Consider the following 18,268-nt stretch of genomic DNA (forward strand, 5'->3'; position numbering starts at 1 on the left):
ACTGGAAAAGACTGCTATGGCCATCTAGTCCAACAATCATTCCATCCCCACCATGCCCACTAAATGATGTCACTCAGTGCAACATCTACACATTTCTTGAAAACATCCAGGGACTCTGCTCCAAGCCTGTGGCAATGCTTAGGCTTATAAGTAAAAGGAGGATGAGAGAAGAAGTGGCACTATAGACGGTAAGGTTGGAGCAAGACTTAAAATAATGAGGTGTTAGAGATCCACACCAGTATATTGACCTTTCATTAGAAAAGGCTGATGAATGAGAGCTTTGAGTGGACATTCACATGTCTGAGGAGTAAGCTCAAATCAGAGCACTTACTGCACTGATTTTCTGCACCGAACTGACCGAGGTGGTATGGAACCCATGGAGCAGTGCTGTTTGTACCCTGTGGTACATGGGAGTTTAAAATGGATTTTGAAGGAAAGATGGAAAACAGGAGGATAAATAGAGGCTAGGAGGATAAGGAACACTGATTCATCCACAACAGCTCAAGACAGACTAACCCAATACCATCTTTCAATTGGGTACCAGATACTCAAGGCAAATGAAGTGCAGATCTAATCTGTATGGACTTCAGTAACATATTTGATACAGTGCCTCCTGGGAAATTATTATTTAAGCTGGAAAAGATGGGGATTAGTGCAAGAATTGTGAGGAGCTAAAGACTTAGCTGAAAAAAAAAGACACTGCACTGAAAGGGGAACTGTGCTGTTGGGGAGGGGAGTGGAGAGGTTTTACAACTCAACCTTGGAACAGATCAAACCCATCATTTGCTCAGTGACCTTGGCAGAGAAAGTAGAAATGAGGTCAAGTGGAGGATCTGAAGAGTTTGGTGTCTTTAAGGACTGGAGCACTGGAAATGTAATGAAATTCCCAAGTGAGGCTTTAGGTCATGCGTTTATGGCTCAGTACCAGAATTTTTGCTGCATTACAGGGATTCCAGCTGGAAGCAAGAAGAGGAAGAGAAATGCTCAAATACAATTGTTGTATTTCCACTACCATGATTTTACTGTGAAAAGTGAGACATGAGGCATATCTGAGATAACAGATAAAGCATTTCCGAAGGAAATTTTGCATGTTAATACACCTGCACAAGCTGTTGATCAAACCTATTCTGAAACACCATGTACAGCTGCAGTTCAAAAAGGTGAGCAAAAATTGGAGCAAGTACAACAAAGGGGCGTGAAGAGCCTGTTCTCCAGGAGGAGATGAAAAGCTTGGCTCATGAAGCCAGGCTGAAAGAGGAGTGATTGATCTTTAGAAATTAAACAGCAGAGTAAACTTTAGGGAAGGAAGAGCTCTCTGAAGAGCAATGCTAGCACTAGGTCAGAGCTGCACAGACAACTGTGAGCAGGTTTGGCAGGGAGTTAGAAGAAGGTCCTGAACAGCAGGAGCCAAGCCATGCATGTGTGCCAAAAGGCACCTGCCGGAAGGACACGCTGCTGCTTTGAAATACTGCACCCATTGAAGGGGTTATCTAAGGTGATGGGTGCAGCATGGTCCTGGCCCCTGGAGCCCAGCAATGAGCCTTGGTCACAGCTGTGCTCATGGAGCTCTGCCTCCAGCACACATGCTCCATGACAGTGCACTCCATCATCACTTCTCTTCCTCTCCCAAGGAAATCAGCTGCCCTTTGTGAAAGGAACTTGCTATTTCTGTACCCAGATCCGTGTCTCTCAGGAGAATCAGACATTAACTGCTATCACACATCCTGAAAAATGCTCCTTGCTCTAATTAAGCAATAATTAATGGCCCCAAAGTACCACATGGATTCCCAAGTTCTCAGTTCTATACAGTAAGTATCTGGCCTGTTTTCCTCTTTTCAATTTCAATTTGAAAAGCTAATATTCCCATCTGATGTCCTATGGTCACAGTACTCACCCACTACTATCGCAGCAGTCTTGCTAAACAAACAAAACAGAACAAAAAAACCCATTTCCCTCTCCCTCATTTACTTTCTGTTTTCTCCCTTGTTACCATCATTCTGCCCTGACTCAGGTCAATACCCCTTATTAGAGGAATTGCAACTGCAGGTGACATCCCCCTCTGCAGCCCATTGCAAACACCTTGCTGCATTACACTGTGCTGTTGCTCAGAGCATGGGTCCTCTGCTCGATCCTTTCAACAAGGTCAGAATTAAGGTGGATTCTATGTTGCAAAGAAAATATCATATTTAATCTACCTTTTTTCCCCTAATGATTTATGAAAGTACAAGGCCTCCTACTTAGGGAACTCAGCTCATTATGTCTGGGTGCCTCTATGGTACAGGCTGCGTTTTGTTGAGTCCTGGCACTTTGGCTTTGTCAGGCATGATGTGTGAAGCCTTTAAATGAGCATTCTTTTCTTGGTTGATTTCTTATACCCATTTTGGGCAAGGCAGAGGGAAGGTCCAAGAGCCTGACAACACGGCTGCTTGGACAGTTCTTCCACAGCAATAAAAATCCAGGAGCTCTTCCTCTCTTGGTGTGTGTGAAATACTTCCTGCTGCTCTCCCTGCCCCTCTTCTCCATCCAGCCCAGGATCTCCAGCATCATAAACACCAATGAAGCAACACCAGCTGCCAGCAGCAAAGGCAATTCCCCTCAGAGCAAACACTTAGGAAGAATCTTCTCCTCGTCAGCCTTGCAAAGCTCAGGGCAGCCCCAGATCTGCTGAGAAAAACCCACAGGGACCAAAGCAGAGGCACCAGCTACTGCTCAGTCAGATAACCCTGGGCAGAAACCAGAGTTCCCTGGAGAGATACAGGCTCCAGGCTGGTTTGTGTTGGCCTCTCCAAATAGCCATTGCAAACCACAAACCACCAAGGGACCACGTGGCTGGAGACGTTCCTGGAGGGCCAGCGCCGGAGCTGTGACTGCCCTAATGCTCTGCAGGACTTGGCGCAGGGATTCTCAGCTGGTGACTTGGCTCCGTGGGTTGCCGGAGTGCTTGGGTTTCACTGCAGCCCGTTGTTCTTTGTGTCTTGAGCGTGTCTACATCCAGGCAGTCGGAGGCAGGTATATTTATGGATGCTCTTGCCCAAGTGGGGCTGGTGGGAGACCTGCACTGCATTGATACAGCCCGTATGTTTCTGCTGAGCTGGTAAGCACTAATCTGTTATTTTAGAAAATAGTAGTTATTAGCTTTTACCATGGAAAACTTGCATTTGTGGGACTCTATTTTTACCACTCCACGCTACCACTATTTCTACCACAAATTTATTGACTAGGCTAAGAAAAATGTTGTTCCCTGAACTGTAACTGTTACGATGCCAGCACTGAGTTCATCGTGGCTCCAGCAGTCTCTTAATACAGAGAACTGTGCCCTGTTTTAACGGGATATTGTCTATAAAACAGCACAGGCAGCTGAGCTGAGTAAACACGAGGTGGCTGGTTGGTCAATGGTTTTTAATGAAAACAAAAGGGCTCAGTTCACTTGTGGTTTTTAAGTGGGAAATTCTGAGAATTCACCATATTTGCTAAAAACATCCCAGCAATGGTTGAGCTTTCATAGAAACATGAGTGAATTCCAAAATTTCCCCAACATTTTTGCTTGAACGATTATCCAGATTAAAAAGTTCATTATTTACTATTTTCTAATCATTTGAAAGCATTTTATTCATTCTTCTCAGCAGAAGGAGTCCTTGTTCAGCAGGTCCCAACTCTCCTCAGCTATTTGAGAACAGATTTCAAAAGTGCAACAACAACAAAAAAAAACAACATTGATTTTTTTGGCATATTTACAACTCCATTTTCAGTTGACATAAACATATTACCTGTGAATTTTCAAGTGGAATGTGTGGAGCTGCGATCGGACATTCAACTCAAAAATCTGACACGCCTTGCTTCACAACCGTGCCTTACTCATGTCATCACTTTTTGACAGTGCATACATTTGTGCACAACTGTTCTCAGGGATGTAAGAGTAAAAAGGGAGAGCAAAAACTGATCAAAAATCTCTTACAAACACCTCGAGAACTCACTAAGAATTGCAACCACTTCCACTGAACCAGGCTAGTGCACTAGTTTCACAAAAACAAGGTCAAATATCTCACTTGTTTGTTTTTGTTGCTATTTTTTTATTAATGTTTTAATAATAAATATACTAAAAACAGGTTTCGTTAGTTGTATATATTAATTATATTACATGTTTTTTACATGACCCAAGACAAATCCTCTTCACTCAATGCAGCCCAGACAAGCCAACAGAGTGGACACCCATGGGGGTAGGATTTCCTTTATCCAGTTTCTGTCTTCTCAGAGTTTGGTCTCTTGTTTTCTGCTTAAGGCTGCTTATGTAGGAAAGAAGGGACAGGAAGGAGGGGACAAATGTACCCACAGAGAGCTACAGATCCATCCTGACAACATCAAAGGGTCTGAATTACCAACAGAAGTTGCTGCTCTCCCACAGCTGACTTAAGGGTTTCCAGACAAGCACTGCACAAGACACCAGGCTGCCAGGCAGGGATATGAAGATATTAATCCTGCCCTAAACATCAGTGCTATCCAGTGCTCTTACTTTCTGCTTTCCACAAGTAAGGATCTAGGTACGATACGGACTCAGCCAGTGCTTGCTGGACCCAAGTTTGCATGAAGAATGTGAGTCGTAGCCCATCACAAGCTGACCTGTATCACTCATATCACTCCTCATGGGATGTCCATGGCTCAGGCTGTGTGTGCCCACAACCGCAAGACTGCATCACTTGTGCCAGGGGATGGATAGACATGGCCGTGACCAGAGGCTAACAAGGGAACTTGATAATATGAGCTGAGTTTGGACACCTACAAGGTCTGGGGGCAGCAGTAAATATGTCCTGAAAGCCTGGCTGGCCAACTAACCTCCTTCCATTCCCAGGGCTTCCAGTAGAGGTCAACATAGGTCTGATGCACAGAGTGGGAAATTTGTTGCTTTCTCATACTGACGTCCTCCCAGGAGATGAAAGCTCTTTGCACAGGATCAGAGAGTACAGTTTGGGAGAAGTCTATCAAGTATGTCACCACTTTCCTGCTCTACTGTTTTCAAGGCTTTGTACTCCATTCCCAAATTGAGTGACATTGCTCACATGCGCCATGAACTGCTGCTGGCTCCTGTGCTACATTCATTGCCTCCTACTGCCAGGTATGGTGAGAACCCAAACAGGGAGCAATAACAAACAGCTGTGCTCAGCACAGCGCTATGTTGTGCCTTTTGTCTTCAGGTTGTTCTTTTGTAGAACATTAGATCAAATTCTCATGGACAATTAGAACCAGGAGAATATTAACAAAGGAGAAAATTATGCATTGAACATTTTGCTTGCAAAATTCACTGAATAAATTATTCAGATTTAATGTGGAAGAATAATGGAGGAAATAATTGAATAATGAAATACCATAAAATTAATGAGCTCTTCTATTAATAATTTTGCATCTCAGCCCAGTACAATACAGTGGAGAAAAGGAAGGAAAAAAAAAAGAAAGAAACAAAAATAATCTGGTCATGTTTTCATGAAAACAGAGCAATAAATCTGTTTATGAAACTGTACTCAGTATTGTAAGCAGTCATGAATTGATCATGACTCCTCTGATGCACAGCCCCGGGTGCTGAGAGTCCACATGCAAATCTCAGACTTCCACCTCTGTGCTGACACAGAAATGAGCCCCTGACTTCGGTCTGAAGAAGCTTACATCCCTACATGATACCCAGTGATTTTTAGGGCCATCTTGTGATCTTCCAAATTCAGCTTGCCATGGGATTTTGGATCACGCTGATAAACCTTCAGGAAGGTCTGAAACTGCCAGAGCAGCTGCTGACTGCTTTTGGTGGCAGGGGTAAGGGGAAATGCCCACAAGCATTGCCAGATGATGGTGAACCCAGTGGATACAGTGGATTATTTCCAGCTTCATCAGAACTAGATCTTCATGGCTATATTAAGCTTGGGGATCTGTTCTGTGAAGTCTTACATACAATGAAATTTTCGTAGAATCAGAGAATCATTTGAGTGTGAAGGGATCTTTAAAGGCCATCTCGTCCAACTCTCCTGCAATGAACAAGGACACCCAGTGCTCAGAGCCCCGTCCAGCCTGACCTTAGATGTCTCCAAGGACAAGGCACCACCACCTCTCTGGACAACCTGTTCTCTCTGTTTTCGTCAGAATAAGAGAAAATTCCCAGTGATTTTATTATGTCCAAAAACTCTTCCTTCAGCACAGCTCATTTCAGATGGAGGATCTGTGTCATTACAGCAACATCCCCGTGTTTTGCTCTAAACTGCAAAACTTTACTCACTCGTGGCTGCTGCCTTACTGCAGTTCATTTTGTCTTCTGTATTCTTTTTCCATGGTGGAAGGGAAAGGCTGCTTTCAGACATTAGTTTACCTGCCCTGCGGTAGCCATCTACATCCATGTGTGATATATCAGTATTGGCTTCTCCACCAGCCAGTCTGGAAATAGGTGTCTGGTGTCTGTTCAGCTCCACATTGCTGACACCTACATTCAAGTATCTCCACATACACACCTTGAGATGTGCTGTCAGTGTCCAAGCTCTCAAAACAGTCTTTGGAAAGTTCATTGATAGCGGAACTGGACCCATCCAACTCACCCTAATGTAGGCACCAGCACCTGGCCAACTGAACCGCTGGACTCCAGTGGAAAGTTTTCCATCAGCTACTGGGAGAACATAGATAACAGCTCTTAGGTATGTCAAATGTAGATAACAGGAAGATGCTTCACTTCAGGTGTCCATAAATCTGCCTACAACCTGAAGACTCTTCCCCAAACATCCAAAGACTCCAGGAAGAGTCCATCCATCCAAACATCCCAGAAGACTCAGTGTCTTAGCAAGGTCCTTCAGGATAGCTGTGACAAAGGCAAACACCAAACTACACATCCTCATTCGGTCCTGAGCATCCACAGCTTTTTATTTTGCTCAGTATGATAGTGCAGAGGTTTCATTTTACATCATCTACCCCCGAGCACACAGGGCTGGGGTGGATCTCTCTCCGCACGCAGCTGGAGGATAGCACTGCTGCGGACCCACGTAGTAAGGCTTACGTTTCATTTCATTAGTTACCATAACTGATGAACCCACAGAGGGTCAGTATGTTCTTTAGCAATTAACTGAGCTCCAGAGACTGTAATTTGTCTTGTACATGTTACAGCACCAAATGAATTTTGCTGTGTTTAATAATCATTCTAAAAGCAGATCACAGAGCCGGGAGGGAGGAGAGATCATATCAACCATTTGTTTTCTAACTCTTTCAAGGAATTTCCTACTGTGTTTAATTTCTTGCTGGTAAGTCCTACACGAGCCTCGGGAAGGCAGGCACTGCTATTATTATTCATTTTTTAATCATCAGAGGAAACTATTTAGCTGCTCTAGAAAATTAACATGCTCCCAAAATCAGGAGGAGCCAACAATTGGGAAAATGTAATTTTCAGAGACGCTGTCACATTAGTCTAAATGGCATAATTTAGGGCAGCTTCAGTTAGGGATTTTTGAAGGAAATTTAGCTAAGGCCCATGGATCCTCTTTGCAGAGAATCACTTCTGGGCTATGGTGTTGCTGATAGCAGTACTGTGTCTGTCCTGTCTCAGTGGGTTATGGGTATATTGGAAACAGCCACAGAGAAACAGCTCACAAAATAGAGAGAAGAACAGAATGTGCCGTGAAACTTTGGACAGATCCTCAGGCCTCCAGCCTGCCCACCTCAGTCACACCTTTTTACATCTTCCTCTTCCATTAACTACGCAAAGCCAATTTACAGCATCTCAGCAACGAGTTTCTAAGGATAGCTCCCCAGGATGCTCAAGATTTAGCCTGTGGAGGAAATGATGCCCAGTATACACAAGTCCAGAGGGTGCACCTCCAAAGCACCTTGTAATTAGCGTAGCGAAAAAAATAAAAATACAACACAGAAACCCCCCCAAACCCTTTGGTGATGCCCATGGGTACTTGTCCTTCCCTGCAGGGAAGGATTCCAATGCGAGCTGGGCTCTCCTTGGTGGAAGTTTCTCTTTCAGGAAAAGCCTCCAGTTGGATTCCTGCTGTGATGCCCTGCAGATGGGACATGCTTCAGCACCATCTCACTGCTCAGTGACACCCCACGGGAGATGTTTCTCACCTGGTTTTCCTCCTATGTGCCACGTGTGCAAGATTAGAAATGAGGCATCAGAAAGGAAGTTTCCACAACAGTATCAAAATCTCAACCTCATTTAAAGTGATTTGAACTGTAATATTTTTTATGCATCAGGAAACTTCTAAAGCAGATGTTTTCCATCTTTTTTTTTTCTTCTTCTTCTTGGCATTCCCGTGGCAAAGACATCAGTAGCTTCGCCATGTGGGGTGTCCATGGGACACGTTCCCTGCAAGGGGTCAGGGCTGGGGTCCTCTTCTGGGACTCACACCGAAGTTGGGGTGACGGAGAACGAGCTTCTCCTGCACTAGAGGGCACTCTTGCCATGCAAACGTTGTGCTGATGCTTTAGGATCGGATTTAGATTATTTCAAAGGCTGCAGTCAGTCTAGGGCGCAGCGGGGAGCCAGACGGCTGCTGCAGGAGGGGCTGCAACGGAGTAACCCTCGGACAACTTTCAGCCTTCCATCCCCTTCTTCTGGCATCACCAGGGACCAAGTGCTGGTCTCACTGTCCCTGGAAAGGCAGCCCTGCCTTCAGGAGGGGTTTCAAGCAGAGCTGGGAGCTTGCAGTCCCCTGGGTTGTTTCAGGATCCCAGATGTGCTGAAGGAGCCCCAGGGTCTGGGGCAGGGGTGGCCAGTCCCCAGGGTGGGCCTGTGCATGCCGAACAGTCCAGGTGATGGCTGTGGGGTGGCCAGCTAAAACCCAGTCCCACTGGGATCAGATTCCTCTGTGTAATGCTTACAGGGCTCAGTTCAGATGATATGAAATACGTATGGCAAATACACACACACACACACACACCCCATCGTATCTACTGTAGGGTAGTGCTGAGCACTGGATAAGAACTTTCCTGTCTGCAGCCAGTTTATTTATGAAGGTCTGGGAGCCTGCTGCTGCTGCCTGAGAACTCCCCAGGACCTCTGCCCTGCCCTTGCTTTAGGGACAGAAAAACAAATCCTTGTGGTGCCTGAATAAACGAGAAAAAGAAGGATCGTTGTCTCAGTTTCCCAAGGAGCTGAAAGCTGTGTTGGCTGAATGGCCTCATTATTAACACTTCTTGTCTTAATGGGGCACGCAATCTTCAGTGGAGGGGCTGTGCTTGTGCTGGGGTTAGGTGCAGGATTCGGCTCCTGCAGCAGCGCGTGTTGGGTGTGCATCAAGCAGACAGTCCCTGTATGCAGGTTCCTATACTCAAAGCCAAAATAGACCCTGGCTGGTGAGAGGAGGACTGGGTAAACACTGAGCTCACGTGCTCGAGCGTTTCTCGCCACAGGGATTTCTCTGCTTGGCCTGTTATTCCCCCATCCCGAAGACCAAGTCTGACTGAGCCCAAGCATCAGCAACCTCCAACCTCAAGATTTGTGATTCTGTGATCAAACTCCCATTTAGTCACCTGGGTAGGAGGAAGGTAGTCCTTGGAGAGGATGAAGGCCCAGGACTCAGCCAAGGGGTGGCCATGCCTGCTGACAGCACCACTGCTATCTCCACGTGGAGAGCTCAGACATCTGAATGGGGACAGACAAAACGCAAGGTGCTGTTTTCTTTTTCCTTCACAAAAGGGACCAGCATACAGTGACAGGTCTGAGATCCAGATGTATTTTAATGAGCTTGCAATGCCAGTGACCACTGTGTCTGGAAGGGATTGGCTCTGCCCCAGCAGCACATGGGGCTCAGAATCAGCTGGATCCTGTCCTGCTAACAAGAAATGGGGAGCTTTCATACCACCTGCATTTAATGAGCAAAGCACACGGTGTAGCTGCTATCCGTGCCAGGCCCCCAGCTCCTGCAGCCTGGAGGATTGGAGGAGCAAAGCATTCTCCACTGACTTTTGTAGGCCCATAGGAGGGCAAAATGGATTCAGAGCATCTTTCTTATCAGTATTTTATCATCTTTCTAATCAGTATTTTAATTAATGCTCAAATAAATAACTCTAACAGAGCAGTACTGTGCTGGATGCCATTAGAAAGTAACTTCCATCTTCTGCTTCATCACAGCTCAGGGAACAAACAGCTTTGGTGCCTGCAGGTCTGCCCCCAAACTGCATTCCTCTGAGCACTGACTCTACAGACTTTGAAGGAGGCTGTGAGTACACACAGATGCTGTAATATCTGGGACCTGTACAAAGCCCCCACCCCTCGTGTTTTGCAGTCATGCTACTGCTGTTCCTAAGTCATGCAACAGTAGCCTGCTGCAGAAAGGAAGAATTCATGTCCCTAAATGCAGTTAGTATATGCCTCCACCCTAACAGGAGGCCCAACAGAAAAGCTCTGTGGAACCTGGTATGGGAACCCAGTGATGTGTTCCCAAAAGCTCCAGCACCTTCCAGCTAAAAAGCTTTTAGATGCATCCCAGCATCCTTTCCAAAGCATAAGAAGGAAAATGAAAAACATGTGAGCCTCCCTCCATCTCCCTGGTAGCCATCTGGGAGACCTTCTGGAAGGGCCCAACCCGTGCATAGACCATTGCTGACCTAAGCTCATCTTGCACAAGGCAACATATTGAATCTCAGCTGTTAGCAGGGACAGCATTTCAGAGGTCACCTAAATAGAGATATTAAGCCCCCCGCAATCCCATCACGCTGTGCTCTGAATGATAGGCAAACACCCCTAAGTACATTGTAATTGATTTAGACACCATCTGCTTCTCTGCTTGTGTGAAGAGTTATTGATTCCACGTTAGTCCCTGGAGTGTTCATTTTGTCACTGGCTCATTGTGAGCTTTATCATTGCTGCTACAATCTGCCTACTTGCTGGTGATGACACCCACAAAAAGAGAGATCCCAGGTCACAGGGCTGTTTCTGCTTTGGTGGACAACCCTCGGGCTGAGCTTGTCCCGGGTAGCCCCACCAATGCCAGAAGGACCGCGGGGTCTTTGCCTTTCCACATAAAAAATGCTTTGTCTCTTCGCCATAATTTAAGCTTGACTATTTTGAGCAAGACACATTTCCTTTGCTGCCATGCTTTGCTCATTAAATCCCTGAAATTACTTTATTTACTAACATACTTCTTCTAAATTACTTTACTACATAACTAAATTTATTTATTTGCGAGGGATTGCAGAAGAGAAAGGCAGATGCAGCACTTCCTCGCTAACAGTCACCCAAATCACAACGTGATAGTGACAAAGATGAAGCACTGGGTTTGGGGCACTTCTGGCACGTTGGACAAAGCAGCTAATGTGTCTCTCAGTAAGACATTTCCCCAGTAAGACATTTCCCCAAACTCAAGGGCAGATTGTCAGATGTCTTAATTGTCCCCAGATGTTGCTTGTCTGCAGGAATACAAGCCAGACCCCCTCGAGCTTGAATTTAATGGTGTGAACAGCACACAGCAAGCCATTGAAAGTCTGGGGTGCTTCTTGCAACATGTTATCTTCTAATTGACAGGATCAACAATGGATTCAGCGCAAACCACTGAACTCCGGGCAACCAATTACACAAATGGAGGCAAACCAAATGCTCCTTTGGCTCCTTCATCCCAACCAGTCATTTCAGTCTGCTGAAGGTTTTTGTTTATTTTGCCTTTAATGGGGTCATTAGAATGGTGTAAGCCGAGAAGAAAAGAAAACACACTGGTTGTTCTTTTTAATGCCCTGGGAGATAATGAACAACAGCCTTTCCAAGAGACCCAGAGGGAGTTTTGCTCAGTACAACACCAGAAATGTGTCTGTATGCTGCTAGAGGACCTGATGGGAAAGAGATTTCAGGGACAGCTTCCTGAGGGCACCAAGAAGACCGTCCTCTACCTGACTCTGGTCATTCTGCATGGACAGAAGATGGTCAGGAGAGACCTCACTGCTCTCTACAATGCCCTGAAAGGAGGTTGCGGTGAGGGGGAGCCAGCCTCTGTTTCCAGGTAACAGCGATAGGACAAGAGAGGGTGGCCTCAATTTGCACCAGAGGAAGTTCAGGTTGGATACTGGGAAAACTTCTCTGAAACAGTGTGATGCTCTGCAGCGGGCTGCCCAGGGAAGCGGCAGAGTCATCATCCCTGGAGGTGTTCAAGAAACGTGGAGATGTGGCACTCAGGGACATGGTCAGTGGGCAGTACTGCTGGTAGGTGGACGGTTGGACTGGATGATCTTAGAGGTATTTTCCAACTTTTATGGTTCTGTCATTCTATGGCATCAGTTTGTTGAATCCTACAGAAGTGCCTCTTGCTGGCCTAAGAGTAGCTGGGACAGAGGATATCTTCAGGAACTGCAATAAGGCAGAGTGCAAATCTTTGTTCAAGTATCAGTGGTTCTACATCTGATTGGTGTGGAGTGATGAGAGGAGTACACACAGGGCCATACTGAGGCCCAGGGAATCATAACTTCAGCCACAGCAGTGTGTGAGTCGCGGACTCTCTCTTTTCCATGAGCACTGAGTCAGGCTCAGCCAGCTCAATGTGCACATCCCTTGTTGCAGCTACGTTGTCTCCTGCCTTGTGTCAAAAAGATCCCGTTGTCACCTCCCACCCCTTAGGTCCCTAAACTGTGCTCCTCTGTGAACCAGGTCTGTGCCATTGCACTCAAGGCAACATCGCATTCCAAGAGATTCTTACAGCGCATTTAGTGTTCCCTCTTAAAATTGCATTATTCTGCAGACTTGCCTTGTGGAGCTGTCACACATAAAGCAGAAACAATCTGGAGCAAGTCTGCTGGAAATGAAACAGTGTGAGAGATCCCCCCCCATCATCAGGAGCTGGGGGTGTGCGGGATCGCTCCAAACACAGCGTAAATCCCACGGCACATGGCAACGTGTAGCTCTGAATCAGACCATCTGTGCTGGTTTCCTGCTCTATGCTGGGTTTTGTAGAGCAGCCACAAGAAGGTCACCACTGCAGGTGGGAGACCTTGCCATTACCACTGCCTTCAGCTTCACATCTGCAGCTTTACAGGAGGGATTTCCAGCTGACCAGACACGTTTCCTGCAGGACCCAGGCGCTCTTGGGCTCCCCATTCCCTCCTTGCTCTCCTTTCTCACTAGCTTATAACTGCCAGACATGAGGATATATCTCTCCAGTTCGCTGGATCCAACCAGAGGAGGTTTTGGCATAAATCATGTCTTCCTGATATTTAGTTTGTTGTTTTTGTTGCATTCGTAGCATTCTTTTTTTTTTCCTGTGATAGGCACTCAACCTGCCGGTGGTGCTGTGCTTCCCCCAGCCTTCCATCAGAGTCTGAGTAGTTGGGGATGGAACGTGGGCACTGGCATGGAGGGAACGGGCACTTATGGGTCTGATGCATGACACACCAAGATGACAGTGGCGATGTTTGCTGATTTTCTCACTGAACCACTGCACTTTCCAGCGATGAAGCACTACAGCCCGTACATCTGCATCTGCTGAAGCAGTTACTCACACAGAACAGAAGTGTAAATCCCTATTTTTACGCACTTACTTTCTTACATTTTTAACCTATCCCAGCAATTAGTGCATGAGAGGCCGTGACATCCTGCATGCATCTGTCATCCCGAGGACGGGAAACTGCCATTATTTCTTCTGCTGTTAATAACGTGCAGACCAGCGTCGAGGCTTACTCAATAAACTGAAGTCATTTTTCTTCTGCAGCGAACAGGAACGCTGGGGGATTTGGCATGGCTCTGAAATAGTTAAGTGCCCGTAGCTTAGCAACTTATCTGTAATTAAGGGCATCTGCCTATAAAACATCCTCCTCTATTATGGGCTGTTGTGCTGGCAGGTGCTAATGGTTGTCATTAGAGGCGGTTTTGTCCCCGGACAATGACAGAGCTCGTTAGCGGCTCTGGCTCTGCCCGCACCACAGGGACAGCGGACATCGGGGTGCGATGGGCACCATCTGCCCGGGGTGGTGGCCCTGGGCTCACTGCAGCCACTCGGCGTGGACAGAGCTGGGGGTGCCCACGAGCATAGCTGGGGATGCCTGTGGATGAAGCTGGGGGTGCCCACGGATCAGGATGGAGCTGATGGACCTGCTAAATGCAGATGGGGTGCAGAAGGTGCCAGCTGAAGCACAAAACCCCATCCTTCTGGGGCACTGCAAGTGCTTGATATGATTCTAAGATATACAATTTTTTAAAAGTTCTGAATGTGTTCTTGTAAATTCTTGGAAAGGCAGCCTTCAACCTGTGCCTGCTAATCTCACCAGGCAGAACCAGCACTGACAGCTATGCTCAGTTCTCAGAAGAAGGCAGATTTTGCTCTTTGCTAATCTGAAGTGGGTCAAGGGCAAAATTTCGGCCAGTTTTGTATTCCAAGGGGGACTCCAGGGAGCAGTTAGCACAGCCTGAAGAGGGGCAGCCACATTCCAGAAATGACTCGTGTTCTCTCAGCACAGGGAACAAAGCGAGCACCCTTGGAGCAAGATGTTTCTTCCAAATATAAGACAAGTTTTCCAGAGCTTGAACTCTTTCTGACTCCCAAGAAAATTTTACAAGAGTATTTTAAAGGAAAGAAGGAATGTGAAGGTATTGGCTGCTGCTGGGAGAGTCAAGCCAGACTTCAGGGCTCCTTTTGAGGACAGGAGCAGCCCCTTGTCCACAAAATACTTAGCTAGCTTCATCTTCCCACTATTGGAATGATATAAAAATAATAATAAAATGTAATTTAAAAAAATCATTCCAATATGGCCACAAGTGCAAGAACAAAATATGTTTTCTTTCTTCTCCATGCATCAGATCAAATGCACTGCTGAAAATGGATGGGTTTCTTATAATTGGTTGTATATGCAGCTTATTATCTTCTGATAGAATGATTACTGGGGTCTATGCATATGGTTTACAGAGTCCATCACATTTTCCAGCCTTTGTTTGTAGATGAGGTGGTCTCCTGTCTGCAGCATCACAAAATCTGAGTTGACAGCTGGGCACCAATGGGCTGTTATTGTTGGTTTGCCAGAAAATGAATGTGATGTAACAATTTATTTTGCTGTAGATAAATAGCCCTGTAAATAATGTTACCAAAGCTTGGTGTTACTTCAGGTCGGATTTCTCCAGCTGTGGAAAACAAACATCTGAGCTTGGCTTTGTTGCTTTATTGCAAGAGACAGTGCCCATTGCTGAGCTTCAGTCCATACACAGCAGCAGGAGGTCACTGTCCTGTGACTCCCTTTATATGACTTTTATTCAGAATATATTTTTGACGATTGCTAAAATTATCCTTGATTCATGCCAATAAGGTCTAATTTGTCGTACACAAACATTTCCACTTTGTAGCAATTTCCCTCATCTCTGGGTAAAAGCAAAGAACACAGTGGAAGCTTTTATTTCCCATGAAAAGCAGAAGCATTTCAGCTGTCAAGTTTTGCTTTTCATACTCCACATCTCATAGGTAAAACTGGGACAACTCAATGGCACTGTCAGGCAGAATGAGAAAAAAACAGGAATGCAGACGGGAACCATCAGATAGGAGAAACAACCTGAAAGATTTTGTGTGTGTGTGCTGGAAATCTGCAATAAGTGCTGGGGTCTATCCCTATGCAGCCACTGCCAATGTGGCCAGGCAATATTTTTTCTGTTGGTTGCTGCTAAAAACAGAAGGTTTAAGTGATGGCCATCAGTACTGGTCACAGTGGTGCTCCATGAGCGAAGAGCAGCCAGCAGAGAACCAGAGTCACACCTGGCAGAGGATGATTCTACCTCCTGCTGCATGGAGAAGGCGGCTCTATTCCAGAAGAAAAGCAGAGCTGTGTCAACAGCGCACTTAAACATTGTCCTCACATGTAATTTATTAGTGCTGGTTTTGAACTGGAGAAGCATCTCCTGTAGAAGCGCTGGGGGAGAGCGTTAGATGTTTTGATGGTCAAGCGCTTTCTGGAGTAGAAGCCAGACTGTAAATGCAGTTTGGATCCAGGCAGTCCAACACAGCAGACAGCAAAACACAAATCACAAGGCAGCTTCTCATTAGCGTAACTCACACTGAACAAGAAAATCCAGCACTCATGCCACCATTAACATAATGACGCTGGGCAACCCTTCCTGAAGGACTTGGCCAAGGACTTTTGCCCAGAGTGGTCGTGGATGTCCCACCTCTGGAGGCACTCAAGGCCGGGTTGGATGGGATCCTGGGCAGCCTGATCTGGTGGTTGGCAGCCTTGCCCATGGCAAGGAACTGGATGATCTTTAAGGTCCCCTCCAACCTAAGCCACTCTGTGATTCTGTGATAAGGTGCTGTGTGGAAGGCTCCAAAAGATCTGATGCTCCAGTTGCTTTGAGATGCAGCAGAAGATTCCTTTGCCACCAAGCCTGTTGGTAGCAGCAGCTGTCTGCACGGTGTGACCCTACCAAATAGATCAATATTTACATCTCTTTTAGCAACATTACTCCTTCTAGTATTCTTCACAGCAGCATTCCCATCAGTAGAGCAGGAGACATGGATGTAACAGGACTGCTTTGCTCACGCAGGCTGCACAGCTGGGTAGCTGCTCATGTGCTTTGCTAGTGATCCTGGCTGCACTACCTCTGTGCAGCTGGTTATTTCCTACCTGCTGGTGAAAGTTCATCACAGCTTCCCAACAAGCAGAAAGCCTTCAGTGGGCTAACATCACTTCCACAGCTGCACCAGCACCCACTACACCTACAAAATACAATGAGGGCAGTGAGGCACTGGCACAGGTTGCCCAAAGAGGTGGTGGTGTCCCGTCCCTGCAGACAGCCAAGATCAGGGCATGGGCTCTGAGCACTGATGGAGCTGGGGGTGTCACTGCTCACTGCAGGGATTGGGACCAGGTGGCCCTTAAGGGTCCCTTCCAACCCAAACATTTCTATGAAAGAGGCAGATCCACCCCTAGGCCATGGAAAATAAGATATTTATAGGAGTGCTATAGGGTAAAAAAGGGGCAACTACAAGACTTGCATCCTCCAGGCACTTCATCTGAAGATGTCCTGCTTGGAGCGGTGGTCACAAGCTAGATGCAAAACTCCTACCTGCTGGGATGGGGCTTGACAACCTTTCCAATGCAGTTCTGTACCAGCGACCCTTTCCCAGCCACCCCATCACTTTTTATTACCAGAAGCATTAACTTCTCATCAAAAGGCTTCCAGCATCTGTACACATTTAAACCATATTATGGTTCAAAGCAGTGCCTGAAAACAGCCTGTACCAAACAGTGTCCCCTATTTCCTTCTGCCAGCCAGTGCCTCTCATGGCTCGGCCATGTGCTCCCATGCTACGAGCCCAGCTGCTCCTGTAAGCCATGCTCCAAGCACATGTCCTTGCATGGGATGTTCAGAATCATTTTATTGTTGTATGTCCTCACCATATCCCTGAAGGGCTGCTTTCGGCAGGGTTTGGACAAAGTTAGATGATTGGCTTCAAGCTTCTTTGTGTGCTTGCCCAGTGCCAGGCTCAGGCACTGAACCCATGCCAGGTAATTCGTCATTTCTCCCTGAATGCTATAGACAGAGCCATGCTCTTAGTGTGTCAGATAAAGGCCTGAGAATTGCTTTTCAGCCCACCTAATGAGGGTTTGTGTTTTTCTATGCTTGGGAGGATGGACAGTCTTAATTTCCGATTCCTTTCAAAGAAAGCAATTTTCTTCCACAAAAAGAACGGGAATAATAGATACAATGTGGCTTATTCTGAGTACCCTTTAACCATTCCTACTGATGTTTTCCTTTGTGCATCTTCTGACTAAGACTGGATCTCAGCATCCTCTTTAGTTACAGCTGTACACTTTCCCTGCCACAAGACATTTCGGTGTCTCAGGGCTCCGTGCACCACCAGCATCCTCTCCCTGATCTTCTCCAGGCTGACAGTCTGCATAAACTTTGCCTTTAAGTTCAGGGTTCACCAGAGTGGACTTTTCTACTCCAGCTCTGCAGGACCTGCTTCTTTGACATGAAGACACCAAGGCACACAAGGGGCTCTGCGGGGACGGAGCTCAATTTCTTTTGTGCCTGAAAATCACGCAAGGGACAGCTCAGTGCACCACAATGAGACTGGACATGGGTCACCCAACCAGCCTGGGGCAACCCATCTTTACCACTTTTGCACTACTATTAGGGATAACAGGGTTTCTTACTGCCCAGTGCTTGGTCAAATGTTACATACTAAGCCCTGTCTCACCCCGTCTGCTTCTGGCTCTCTCCACACTTACTCCATTCTTGCCAGTATTTCATCCCCACACCTGGAAAAAATATAAAAATATTAAAAAATGTTTGGTTACTATGGAACTTGGCTTCAAACTCACAGAAAAAAGGAAA

This window comes from Numida meleagris, chromosome 16 (genome assembly GCF_002078875.1).
Source record: "Numida meleagris isolate 19003 breed g44 Domestic line chromosome 16, NumMel1.0, whole genome shotgun sequence".
Lineage (NCBI taxonomy): Eukaryota > Metazoa > Chordata > Aves > Galliformes > Numididae > Numida > Numida meleagris.